The sequence below is a fragment of the Rhodnius prolixus genome, unplaced genomic scaffold, assembly GCF_049639745.1.
Source record: "Rhodnius prolixus isolate KJV_2025 unplaced genomic scaffold, Rpr scaffold_1, whole genome shotgun sequence".
Taxonomy (NCBI): domain Eukaryota; kingdom Metazoa; phylum Arthropoda; class Insecta; order Hemiptera; family Reduviidae; genus Rhodnius; species Rhodnius prolixus.
This window is the reverse complement of record NW_027411581.1, coordinates 46,409,048-46,423,987: the sequence shown is the minus strand read 5'-3', so window position 1 is coordinate 46,423,987 and position 14,940 is coordinate 46,409,048. Positions and strand designations below refer to the sequence as shown.

Sequence of the window (14,940 nt, the reverse complement as noted above, 5' to 3'; positions counted from 1 at the left end):
CCATTGAATGTTAGTAGCATTATTCATTTATTTTTTAAGAAAAAGACAAAACATAGGCACAAAAGTTAGACCATCTCCATTGGTAGATGGGCGACACGAAGAAATCAGTTAATTCCAACAAGTTACTTGAATTTAAGTGGAAAACGTTTAGAAGGAGCGGTGTGATGTGTCTGGCCAGTTCTACACAGTTGCATTGTTACTGAATCCATCAAAGCGTGCAACATAGTGAAATAAAATAAAATGTAACTGGTCTTTAGGTTTTGAAAAGGTAAACTTTATGGTTATTATATAATTTCCAAGGAAGATAGGATACTAACAACTTTTCTGAGAGAAAGTTGAAAATAAAATGATACTGCAGACATTAAACAGAGGTTATCAGACACACACACAAAAAAAAAATAATGATCCAGGTAGAGCTTGGCTGAAAGTTCTGACTCAACTCCTTAAAACTCGGAGATGTGTAAAGATCAGATTTCTTATTGACTATCCTTCTCTGGTGATCATATTGCGGATTCAACTTACACACAAAAGGAAGTACTGAAACAAATAACACATCCTTCAAGAGAAGTTCTATGAGATGAGATGATTGTAGCAGAGAAGATGTGCTTAAGTTTGAAATAAGAGAATGGTGCTAAAGGGTTGGGGAATTTTCAGTGTTTGGTCTTGATTAAGGATAAAACTGATATTTCTATTCAATACACAATGGAGGAATCAATTTTAGATTATCTTTATGCGACGTATTACAGGAAATACCTAACTTCTCAGAAGTGCACAATAATGAATATTTTGTTTAAATAAACTTCTCGAATAGAAAATGGTGGGCAAAAAAATGTAAGCAAATATAGGCTAGGAGCAATTATTATTGATTTCTGCCGTCAAGAAACTGAGCTCTAAAATAAGAAATGAAGAAAGAAGTAAAGGTCAACAAGAAGTGATACTCATAGAAATAAATATTTTTTTTTTCTGCAATCGCTAAATTATGAGCCCATTATTTTACTAAATTTTGTGAAAGAAGGTGAAATTTCACGCAAGAGTTTAATTCTTACAGCGAACTGAAACTGTCCAGTCTAAACAGATAGCGATTTAAATGGTAGCTATTTTGTTTCAGTAAAATAACTCCCTTATGTGCGCAGGCAGTGTGCTCAGAGAATATAATAACTATAAATCTGAAACATGGGCTCTTCCATGAATAGATTGCTATCCAGTCTAGTGATAGTAAGAGGCAAGTACGCTCACTGCTGGGCAGTTATGCTGCTGCCCCTGTAGTTTCCATAGAGATAAGAGCGGCAAGTGTTCTCTCACTATAGCTCAGCTAGTCCGGAGAACGGCAGTGCTACCGTGTTTTATTCGCTGATAACACAACCTCATGCAAAAGCCAAATATTAAAAGAATCATAATTTATCAAACTAAGCCTTTGAATATTATTTGCCAACAATTTATTTTGAGAAAAGTTAATTTTGTGTTGAGATAATGAATTCTTTGCTTATTTTAAACAGTTTGTTTGGTTGAAAGTTAACCGAAATTTCATAATTTGACTTGGTGTTAACATAACTTCACGTTTAATAGAAAATTCTAGTCGTATTGAAGGATCCCCTTTAGATAGTTCTAAACAGAACTTTGACAACCTCATAAGCAAAAGGTATTGTCCAATCGGAATATAGTTCATTAATTGGTTTGACAGAATAAGCCACAAAAGTTGATATTTCCTTCAGTGGCGAGGTACGGACAGGAAACAATAGTAAACTTTGCCTGTGTTCCATCCAAAACCTTAGCTATCCTTATAATCAATTTAATCTAAGTCACAAAAGCGCAATCTAAATTTCCTTCTAATCTAAGAATAATCTATACAGAGATTATCATCCTTTAATTCTTTAAAATTTGTTTGGTTAGCCAAATTAAAAAAATCAAAAAGTGATCCATACCAAAAAAAAAGAAGATAAAAACAAAGTGGCAACGAAAATTAGACTCTAGTTAATAAACTATGGTTTTTATATTATTTAAAATTCATTTAATTTGTGGTAGTAACCCAAATTTAGTATTTGTAAAATATTATAATTTCTTTGTTTTGTTTAATTAAAAATGTTTTGTTTTGTTTAATATTAATTGACCACAGCAGACGTTTAATTTAACAGTGTTAATGGAGTTTAATTATTACATATAATTAAAAACATTATTAAACGTATTTAATGTCATTTAACCTGAACCTAATAAATCAATCAAATTTAGGAACTTCACACTACAAATTTTCACCTAAAATAAATTCAACGTAAATAATAAATAAAAATAAGGTTATATAGTAAGATTTAAAAAGTTTTAGTTGAATGAGATACAAACTTAGAAAGGAGTGGATTGAAATTAGCAATAGAAGCACAATGTACCTGATGATATAGAGGGGTTATTTGAAGTATAAACAAGCCCAACCAGTGTTGGTTGGTCGAGAAGGCTGTACACCAGGATGAAGAACATGAGATTTGAACGCAATATTGGCTGGACCAAAATAAATCATCCTTGGCAGTCCTTATCTGCTGGATTGTTTCACTTAAATTGCCCATTCTTCCTCCTGCAGCTCTTTCCTTTATTTTATCCTTGCTGTTTCTTCGCCCACCCATTTGACAATGGTTTTCTCCTAACACAGAGTACCAATAAAGCTGCTTCCCATTCTTTAGGGCTAGTTCTTAAACTAAAAAGTAGGTTTATAATTTTATTTCGTTAGAAGCAGCAACAGCAGTTGTAATAAATTTATTTTCTGGAATAAATAGAATTAGCTGCGTGACTTTAACACTACTTATAACAATAAATCACATCTGAAACTAAAATAAAGTTCACATTTTTCTCTACTAAAATAAATAGGCCTGTTCAATCGAAAATACTTCCATTGGCAATTGCAATCAGTTAACCTTTTACCACAAAATCACTGTTGGTGAGCAATATTTTAAATTGTAATAAATATTCTGAACAATAATCAAGTGTCAAAATTGTAGGATTATTTACTTATTTTAAGGTTGGTAAAACAATAAAAATTAGGTAATTAATGCATGTAATAATTGTAACTTTCGAAATTAACATAATTACAAGAATCTGAATAAAGAAAATAAATTGAAAAGTTATAAATAAAACAACAACAGAAAGCTGACGACAAAAACAAAAAAATACAGAAACCAAAAAGTATCCAAAATAATCACAAATGCAACCAATTGATTGCCCGTAGCAGCGCAAGTAAATTCAAAATAAGAAATTTTCAGATCGAATAAGAAAATGTAATCTGTTATGAAGAATAATTAAGAGGCTGGGGCAAAAGGTATGAACCGGTTTTAAAGGGATGTAAAACAAAAACAATTCAACTTACAGAAATTATGTTTATATTGTTTAATTCAGTACAGAATCTGTTTTTTACATTAAGTTTGAAAGATGATATCACGTAGGTGGCGGCCGTCAGCAGCGATGCACTCTTGAAGGCGAATTCTGAAGTTTTCAACCGCTCTTCTGCACACTTCGATGGGTATTGTCGTAACTTCCTCCCTGATTCTATCCTTAAGTTCTTCCTGGGTATGTGGACGATGTTTAAAAACTTTTTCCTTTATGTACCCCCAAAGAAAAAAAAATCACAAATGCTCAAATCTGGTGAGCGCGCAGGCCACTCCACGTCACCCCTCAAAAAGACGAGGCGCTGGGGGGACAATTGCCTCAATCTCGCCATTGAAATCCTAGCAGTGTGGGATGTAGCCCCGTCCTGTTGGAACCAGATGTCTCCCAGATTAGTTGCTTCACTCAATTCTTCCAGCTCAGGTTCAAAAAACTCTTCCAATATTGTCACATAGCGCTCAGCGGTGACAGTGACGGTTCGCCCATTATCTTCGAAAAAGTAAGGACCAATAATCCCAAATTGGGATACTGCACACCATACAGTCACTTTAGGGGAATGAAGTGGCCTCTGGTGAATTTCCCTTGGGTTTTCATTAGCCCATCAAATGTGCAAAAGAGCGGTTGAAAACTTCAGAATTCGCCTTCAAGAGTGCATCGCGGCTGACGGCCGCCACCTACGTGATATCATCTTTCAAACTGAATGTAAAAAACAGATTCTGTACTGAATTAAACAATATAAACATAATTTCTGTAAGTTGAATTGTTTTTGTTTTACATCCCTTTAAAACCGGTTCATACCTTTTGTCCCACCCTATGTTCTGGCCATTTGTTTGGCCAATCTCTTTTTTTTATTTTTCAATATAAAGAGATAATCTAACGTTCTATTTTCAATAGAAATTAAACATGTAAATTATTTATTTACAACCTGTACATATATATATCATGTGAATGTGTTCTAAATTGAGTTAGGCACAGATTGTTGGCTGAATCCTGGTGGATCCATCGCCACAATCGGGAAGGCATGTTGAGGTGGGCCAGCCAATGCTAGAACTCTCTAGAGGTTGCAAGGAAGTTTAGGAAATTGGTAAAAGGTTGCGGGGCCAACGTTGTTTCAGGCGTAGTGGAGGACTGTCGGGATGGGTTGTTGTGGGTAAGGCTTGTGCTGTGGGATTAGGAAACATGTAACTAAAATTTTAAATTTAAATAAAACCGGTTGAGCGAAAGTACCACTTTATTAAATTAATTTTTGATTTTTAGCTATTTTCTCGTATAAATCCCAAGTTTGAAGAAATGTTTAAAATTTAAATTGCGTTGAGAATAAGTGGCTTGAGAATTCCAACTAGATTTTTCATTTTTGTCATTGTGCACTTTAAAAAGAATGTAAATGACACAAAACTGAGTTCACATAAAGAAGAACTTCTAAATTACAAACTCACTCTGAGAAGGAAAGAGGTCGTTGCTAATGCACACTCTGGTTCACCACAAAAGAGGGTGTTACGGTCGGAGGGCTGAATTCCCAGTAGGTTGGGAGGCTTTCCCTGTTAACTTGCTCCATATTTCAATTTCTCCGGGCTTGTTGTTTGTAAATCTGTCTCTTTGAACCTAAAACCGTAGATATTTTTTATGTTGTAGTACTTGTTTCAATGATATATTTTTTTGTTAAAGCCATTTGAAATTCGTTTCTGAGATATTTGAATTGCCAATTTTATCATTAGCTAGCTTTCTGAAAAACATTTCCAACTAGTCGGAAGCTTTTATTGAAAATGTGTATTGTAATTGAAAAGACTATTCCTTTCCAAGTTTCTGCTCAATAATTGCTCACCATTTACAGGCTTGCAATTGCCAATGGAAACAAAACATTGTTCGGGTAGACTGGACATGAAGAGAAGGATGCTTCAATGAACTACCAACAATCATTAGTACTTTTACACAAAAAACTCTGATATATACGTGCTTTTTTTAAATAAAAAAAATTACGTCTTATCTATCATAGGTTTTACTGCTTTCGTGGGACCTCGTTGCAAAATTTCATTAGTTATTAATTAGTTAGCTATTAATTCCTTCACCGTCGTCCAAAAGAGTTTTTTACTTTATAAAGAGCAAGCAAGCTTTGAGACTACTTATTTGCAGGACTCCTACGCCCTCGTTTAAATAGAACTATTTTACAGGGCAACTATTTGAGAACATTTTTTTTTTTATTATGCCAAGAATTTGTTTAATATTATTATAATTATTATTACTGAGGCAGTAAAGCATTTTGGTTTCTTGCAATCCAGTAACTGACTCTTCCTAATAGGTTCAAGTGATCGATACTTTTTCTTGTGTCCTCTAATGCCAAACACATTTCTACATTATCTGTGTTCATTACATTTCCTCGACATCACATACACATGAAGTCATTCGCGATGCCTATTCTCCACAGATGAGCCTGATTGTCCGCAGTAGGCAGAGATTCATCGTATGACTTGAATTCTGCGTTCTTCTTTTAATATCGTGAGGCAGTTCTTACACTCCCGAAGAAATATATCGGGTTCCTTAGATGGATAATTGGGCTTTTAAGTCAATCAGTATCACAACCAATTTCCTAAGCCCATTATCATTAATAGAAGTTCTTCATCGAATTTAGCGGCACTTTTCTTGCCAGTATCGATAATTTGAATTCTTTCGAGCGAATCTGGCACCCACGATGGAGCTTGCAGTCAATATTTTGCTAATATAGCTGTAATGAAACCTGTAATTCTTAAAATCAAGATAAATGATTATTACTTGGGTCCTCCCAAGTAATACATCTAATGCATCTAGATGTATTAGATTTACATTATAAGAAACGTCATGATTCCTTGAAATTAGTCAATTTGAAATGAGTCAAAGACCACAATAGTTTTCGTAGTAAAGTGTACAAGGTTATTTAAAAATGTAGAGGAAAAATAGTCTATTAACAGTTCTAAACACTAAAAACTTATAGAAAACGAAGAAGCTTTTAATATAGAAGGAACCCAAACCTCGATCAAATAAATGTTATAAATTTGAACGCAATAAGTACCAACATGAGGAAAATCGCAGGAGTCGTTTTCAAAAATTGTACCAAACAACGTTACACAAATCCTCAACGTCTGCTTCCTTAAATTATCGTCAAAAATCGATACAACAAATTCCACGAACCTCTCACTACAATCCTTTAATTCATTGCCTTTCATCCCGTGTGCTTATTGATTATCTTTCTAGACGTCCTGGACGGATGTCGCCTTATTATCTCTTAAGAGATTAAACTGTATATTTATATATTATATATTTATTTATTCTGTTTTTATCAAAAAGGTGTACAGAAGGAGTTGCGTACACAAATCATTTTATAAACAAATAATACAAGATAAAAATTAAACATAACTTAAATAAAGAAAATAATAAAATACATAATGTAAAAAAATAATCATAACAAATGAAAATTAACCTTCTAAATTAAATTGTAACTTAAATACTTTTGTAACTTAAATATAATACATTGCATTATAACTTATATTAGTCATTAAGCATGGGTGAGCGCAACATTACTACATTTATGGTATAATTGTAAATATTTAAACAGTAGGATTTCGATTGCAGTGCAGTTTCACTGCAAGAGATTAAAATGTAGTAGTATCACAACTGTGGTTTTTCCGCTATTTGACTTTTTTCTTGTTTTTCTTTTTTTGTGCTCCAAACAAATTTGTTTTTTGACATTTAAATTGTGTCACTACAAAAAATAACAAAAACCATAATATAATATTGAATAGGATTAATTTTCTTAAAAAAAATTAAGAAAAACCCCATCACCTAAATGACCTCTGCAAGTTTAAAAAAAAAAGAAAAGGGAAAAGGACACTCTTCTGCTCTCTTTTTCTATTCCTAAGTGTTAAAAGCTTTGAATATTTACAAAGGCTCTAATCCGTTTGCTTTGCAAGTTAAAAAAGTTCCTCTCTCTGCAAGTATATTGGCAAAGATACTCGTACAGAAATTAGTAAATTAGAGAGAATATAAATTAACTAGAGCGGAAAAACATTTATCAAAGCACAAGGCATTCTTTTGTTATTATTATTTATTTTTTAATTGATTTTGATTACTGCCTCAACAGTTACAAAAGTAGACTTGAAATATTGGAAATCTCTATAATAAACTGTAAACAATGTAATTACTTCGATATGAAAAGGAATATTTTTTTCTCTAAGGAAATTGAATGTTTCAATTATGTGTCACAGCTTGTCAAAATTGTAATTTAAATCCTCGAAAATCCGAGATAGTAAGCAGGCCGATCATTAGAACATTATGTTTTTATTTCCATCTCCCAGGTACTTAAACAATCTTTCAACATAATTTGTATACAAATTAATAAATATTTGTACAGTCAGTAAAAAAAAGGTCACAAAGGCGTTTCAATTTGTGAGCCAAGTATTCACACAAAAGGATAGAATAGCAGAAATACAGTCCTACATTCATAATTTATTTGTCTTCCAGTTATCTACTGTTAGTAAGAATGGCGTTTTCCCGCTTATCTTTTTTTAAACGCTGCATATCGTAAAAATAATTTTAATTTCTAGTTCTTACCGAACTTACTTTGTTTTGCTTATTATTGTTCAACTATCTTTATTATATTATTCAAATCCCACTTATATTAACTTCACGATTATGTTTACAATAGTGGGACGGGACCTATGCCCCACGGCACCACAGCCATTGTGTCCTTCCCTTTTTGGGCCTAGTAAGCGAAACCTTCCCTAATAAAGAGTTTGAGGACTTTCTCTACTAGTTCTTTTTGCGCTACTATCTCCTTTGGTCTCAAAGTTCCAAAGGATTCATAGCGCAACCGCTCGACTGCAACGCAATCGAACAGCAGATGAGAGGCCGTCTCCTCCTCTTCCTGACACAATCTGCTCAACGGTTCCGAGCTAATAAGCCCCACCTTGCACAGATGCTACCGTGATTTCTTGGTTCTTTGTTTACACAGCCAACGCATCATAGTCTTGCTGAAGTTGACCCCAGTACACATCACCCAGTTCTTTTCTTGCCTCTCTCTCCAGATCCAGTCTCTGAGAGCCTCTCGAACTGCAGCCTTGGTGATCCCCAGGTCAGGTTCCAGGTCAATGAAAGGAGTGTTAGCTCCGTTCCTGGCCAGTTGGCCGGCTGATTCGTTTCCCCTTAATACCCCACATGACTTAGCACCCATTACGAAAAGATGCAAACCAGTATTACCTTTAAATCAAGTTTTATTATTCTTTTCTTTTATTTTCATTGTATGTATTTTGATAATTTTATCAGATTTTTTTGTTGTTCACTACTTTAGATAATTGTAAATTTTGCAAATTTATATTATTTTCACTTTAAAGTTTAGGCTTTTGCCTGCATTTGAATAAATAATTAGAGAGAGCTGCCATAATCTATTATCTTATCAACGTTTGTTAAGAGTTAGATTCAGCCCTTTTCTAAACTAGGTTAAAAAAAAAAAACATTTTAGCGAAGAAATATATTACTTTTGGGTTAATTAAAGTAAAAACAAAAAATTTAAAATTAGAATTAGGGCTGAATAAATAAAGTTTACAGTTTGAACAGTAGATAAATATCATTAACAATACTATTTGTCATAATAATATAAAATACTATAAAATCTGATGCTTAGTGAATAGCAATAATGTTTTTTTTACAAAAAGTAGGTGGTGGAAAAGTGATATGTCTGTGGCAGAGCGTTAAGTTGGGGATAGTTGGGCTGTGATAGTAACTTTCATAGGGGTTCTCTCGGCTGGACCAGCGGAATGACAGCACCTGACACACAATAACCGGCTCTGCCCTCAGGTTCGTCCGGAGATGGAACATCAGCTAGCTGGTTGACAAAACCAAAGGCTTTTACAAAGCCTTATGTTCACCTCCATATACAATTTACTATTTTCTTGTCTAACTAAAACCCCAAACTCTTTCTAATCCACATGCGTCTTATGTGGAATTTATAATACTTTGAAGTCAGTGTATTTTAGTTATGTTTTATCAAGCATCTCATTGTTGTAGCAAACAATGCCTTGAAAAAGTGAACACGATATGAAAACATAACTAACATCTGGGAATATAGTTATGATTGCATCATTGACATAACGCCAGGTACCGCACTCTACCTTGGTAGCTGAAGTGTACTGGCATAACCTCACAGTGTCATAACCATATTGATGAGAATCGTGCACGCAATATAGCTTTTAATTTTGCATTACACTCTCAGTCCGAGCGTAACCTCGATTATCTCTGAGGCTCTCTAAATTACCCCGTCATATCAAAAACCAGAAATTAAAGGTTGGCAAAATAACTACTAATTGATAACTCAATCAATCACTTTAATAAATTATAACTTTAATAACCTAAGAGTAACGTAAAGTTTGAAAGAAATTAAACAAGACAAACTTGTTTTGCACCAAACTGACAGTTTCTTGGTCTAATTTCAAAAAAACACTAAAAACATCAACGCTTTTTTCTTTCCCAAGGCGGAATTTTTAGTACAAGTGCCTGTTACAAACCGTTCAAGCCCCTGCTTACATATTAACAGAATTAATTGTTAGCGTGGTGGATAAATATTTCTTCATTAGCCTGAAGTATTCATTTGTTGCGCATTCAACACCTAAAGAAATTATTGGTAAGTAAGATTTGATCAATAATAACTCACTACGTTAGTTTTTCCACAATAATTGTGTTTTTTGTGAGCTGAAAAAACTACCAAGGTGGTCTTTGTAGCTACTGTTGGCGTTTAATGCCTCCAATGACAATATATTGCTAAAAAAAACACGATCTTTTTCAATTTTCAATCATTTCGTTGTCGTTCTGCAGTCCCTTTCTCTTCTCGCAATCCAATGACGGCTATGAAATAAGGTCTATATGGAGATTCCTTTTCTTGCTAAAAAATAACGCTATGATAACTTAATGTGACTAATTAAGAGTGTAATTTATGGAAGAAGTAAATATGTGAATTAACTGTGCAGAAACAGTGAACATGAAAAAAATATGTGCAAAACAACTATTCTCGATTGCTTAAAGCCACTTAAAATAACTTCAACATTAAAAAATATTTTAGAAATGAAAATATCTTAAATTGGTATTGTTATTTTTGCCATATCCATTGAACTTACCCGAAAAAAAAGCTTATTATTAACTAAAAAGTTATTTAATTTACTATTAAATAAATTATTTATATTAAAATTCTTCCGTTAGTTTACACACTGATTAGTGAATCTTGGATGCAACTTTGAAACAATCCAGAAATATTGAAAAAAATACATATGACGCTATATAATCTTTAATAAAAACTTTTGTCTCTAAAAATGTACAGGCATCTTAGGCGCAACACTTTAACCAAACAAGCAAAAGACCATTTACGCCAACCCTACTCTCTAACATTGACACAGCACTTAGGGAGTAGCAGATTGTTGCTAAGGGCGTCTACTTTAAATTGGCACACCTAAACTATTCACCTACCAGACACTGTACTATTAGGGCAGGCTACAAACCTAGAAGCTTGCACGGAAATACTTCTAACACTGACTGAATTTATTTATACTTAATACAAAATACTCGTATGTTTTTTTGCAAAATTGCAACGTCTGATTTATCTTTTAGTGGACATTACATGTTACTGACAATTAAATGAAATACAATCAACTGAGTTGACAGCCCACTCTCTTCTAATGAGTTCAACTGGACTTGTATAGCTACTACTTTTAAAAAACGTTTAAGAAAATGACAAAGTAAGAAGTAATGCCACCATAAACTTGCCCTCTAAATTAACGAATTATTTAAAGCTAAACTTATTTGATAAATTAACGCCGGTTTTTTTCAGTCTACTTTATCTATTAGCAAGTAGTGGACGAAAAGGACGGAAACCAAGCTTTACTGAAGCTGAAAGGACATAGTCGTGTAGTTATATACTACCCAAGAGCTTTCAAAAAGCCCTTAATTTTACCTAATAGTCGGGGCTACTCAAGCACTATCAATCTCGATAAAGTATTTAAATTTAAATGTAATTTAAGCTCAACATCCAAATACCATTCTTTCCACCTTTGCTGACGATACTGCAAACTTATTTCCTCATTCCGATCCTCCTTATCGCTACAGAGCTCTTCAAATGCACATCAACCACTTACAGAACTGACTTAAACAAATGGCGAATCAAAACTAACGTTTCGAAATCAAAATATATAGTATTTACTCTTAGACGGAAAATCCTACCTCCAATCATCTTGAACCAAACTCCTACACCACTGTGGACAAAGTACGCTACCTTGGATTGCACCTAGACAAACGGTTGACATGGAATCCCCATACTAGACTGAAAAGACAAGAAACTAACCAACACTACAAACTTCTCGCCAGACTACTTGACAAACGTTCGAAACTTAACCTACATAGCAAAAGACTTTATATCTACTGCTACTGCGACCTATTTGGTCATACGGCATCGAAGTATGGAGCTCGACTAAGCGTTCCAATTCACTATGCCTCCAGACATTACAGTCAAAAATACTTTGAAAACTTCTTAGCGCTCCATTCTATGTATATAACCTCACTATCCATAATGACCTCAAAATCCCTTTCATTACAGATCTTTTGCTATCATTCGTTTTCTCAAATTTCATTCCTCTACAGCAGCTCATCCTAACCTTCTCATAGAACACCTATCTTCCTCCACATCAACAGGTAATCCTCTAAGGAGATCGAAGAGAAGATGGCCTCGTGATCTTCTCTTACCGTGAGAGCAGTATAGCAAGGCACGTTACTGGAGTGACACCACTGGGTGCCTTCTCCACTCATGATTTTCTTTTATTTTCTTTTTTATCAGGTACCATATTTGCTTATTGCAACAACCGTTGCAGTTGTAAATTCGAATAAAAGATTTTTAAAAAAAGTAATTTTGATTTAGCAACAATACTTAAAATTAATTAAATTTGACAGTTGCTTTCTGTATTCTTTAGAGTTTATTACATTATAATAAAACACAAAATGTAGAATCATGGAAGAACAATAAAAATGAAAAAAATTAAATTAAATTGTAATATTCATACCCTTATTGTAAATTGTTGCGGTGCATTGAACTAATTATAAAAAGATATTTCCTTTTGGTGTGTGTAAGAATATCAAGTAGAAAAGTACAATGTATGCGCTGAGTATGCTGGGGATGCAGAGTAGATGGGGATGCAGGACCTCTTCTGAACTGTGCAAGCATCCACACAATCATTTCCTATCCATTCCTAGTTCTGTCCACAACTATTTGTCTTCCTGCTCCTATTATTCCATTTAAATTCAAATGTACGCTTGCAGCTCTTCTACCCCAGCTTTGCCGCTCACTAAACATAAGACACATGTAAATCTAGCTTCTTAACAAAATTAAATTTTATTGAATTTGGTAATAATAATTTGGTTAACCTAACAAACTTACTCAATGTATAATGAATACTCTGTCTAATGTGAATGTTCTAACACATGTAACAAAATAATAATAATAATAATAATAATAATAATAATAATAATAATAATAATAGGTAATGCTTTATTAATAAAATAATATACATACACAAAAGTAATTAAAATCAACACATTCTACGGCATAGTAAAACCGGAGGTTGATAATGATGGAGTGAAAAGAAATAAAATTATAATTCTAACATACGTTAATATATTTAAAAACTTAAATTTTACAGATAGCACAAACTTGGTTTTCACTTTGGTACTTTAGAAATTCTAATATTAAGGTTATGGGCCTGAATTCGGTGTCTTGAAGTATAACTTTATTAATTTGATTCTCTCAAAAATGACTAACGATTCTCTTTAAACTTCTTATATTAATTCCACTTCAAAATTACCTATCACGTTTTTTGAACCTTAACCCAAGGAAAATTGTTTGTTGAGTGAGAATTTGGGTAGTTGTGCATGATGAATTCTCATTGACCCAAGGCAACAGTACTCAACAAACTTATTGCTACAGTTGTGCAACGTTTTCTAAGCTACAATTAGCTCTTATATTGTACATGCATTAACCCTCACATAATTCAATGTACACTTTCTCGTCTTGGAAATAAGAAAACTCGTGCTGGCCTACTAATGTCAAAAAAAAAGAACAAAATTAAGTCCCTGGATGGACAAATTTAATGAGAATAATAAAATATTTCATGTAGGATGAAGAGAAGACATCTTTACATTGTGTGAAATCTGAGCAGTTGGTTTCAGTACAAATCTTAAGAATCGTTATCCTTTTTATGTAATTTGGAATCTAGTTTAATAATAAAAAATTATTCTAATCGAAAGATCAGTCGAAATTTTTCAAACGTTAGAACATTACAGAATGAATTCTTAGTAATTTCGCCCAAAATTAGTAAAATAAAAAAAGAATTTAAAAACACTATTTATGAAGAATACGCCCTCTGGTTCTGGAGAAAAGTGCAAGATTATGCATATTTCTAAAGAGCCGTACAGTTACAGTTTGGCCAATTGTAAGTCTCTAGTGATATTAAAAAACATTGCTAGGTTTTTAGATTTAAAGAATTTAGGTGATTTTACAGAATATGGTTTCGTTATTTTGGTCAAAAAATGATTGTATCCTACTATTTAAACCTGGAAAGATCATTTAACTATTTATATTTGATAATTTTAATATATTTGTTTAAGTGGAGAAAATAAACGTTGAAACAAAGTTTCTTAAAATATATTAAAATATATATAAGAGAAACTCTTCTCTTACCGAGAACAACTTATAATTAAACAGTTAAGCATTTAATCAATATTTTATTCCATATCTCTTGGGACCATAATTACAAGGAACTTTTGGGTTCAATGAATTAAAAATCATTTTAGAAATAAAAAGCAAGAATATTTTAGGCTTTATTAAACACTCGAGCCTTTATTTTTCGAGGAGCAACAATCTAGCTCCTACTTTTTTATATCGCTGTATCATTTCGTAGAAAAGAGCTACCTACTCTTAGCGTTCTTTACCGGAAAGCATTATTATAATTGTATAATTATGCACTCTTCACTCTACTTATCTCCTAGTGAAGCCTTAGCTTCTAATCAGAATGGCATGTTTTATTACCATAGTGCCCTTCCTAACGGAATTCTGGGCTAAAATAAAGACACTATTAAAATTAATAAAATTTCTAAGCAAGCCAGTTATTATTGTAATTAACTCAATTTATACATTAATTATGAAGATAAGTTGTGTTCACTCATCGAATTTATGATTGTCTAAGGACACACAATCTACTTAAACAAAACGTACAAATTTTAATTAAAGCATCTGCTAGGTTATCGATAGTTTTTATTCACCTATTTACAATCTCGATCCAAAACAAATAGGAACCTTTCTCTTTGGAGGGGGAATAGTTACTAGAAGTGCACATTTTATTTATTTATTTATTTACAAAACGGGCAATCACCCAGTTACAAAGAAATATAATTTAAAATAACATTTAATAATAACTTAACATTTATACATATATATATCGTAGAATAGAAATAAAAATAATATATACACATACTTTACTTAATAGATAAAAATTACTTCAAAATATGTACTATAAAATA

General features: G+C 32.7%; 1 protein-coding gene across 9 annotated transcripts in view; it reads left to right on the top strand.

The window, feature by feature from the left end:
- Positions 1-14,940, top strand: part of Fife (regulating synaptic membrane exocytosis protein fife) — a 261,312-nt gene that overhangs the window by 167,537 nt on the left and 78,835 nt on the right. For 2 of the 9 annotated variants that reach the window (XM_074141649.1, XM_074141645.1), the window contains exon 1: positions 9,546-10,009. The exons of 6 other annotated variants lie outside the window; for them this stretch is intronic. The gene's annotated coding sequence lies outside the window, so the exon portion shown is untranslated. Of the gene's footprint in view, positions 1-9,545; positions 10,010-14,940 lie in introns of those variants that run through there. One more of the 9 variants, XM_074141660.1, reaches the window with a different exon arrangement.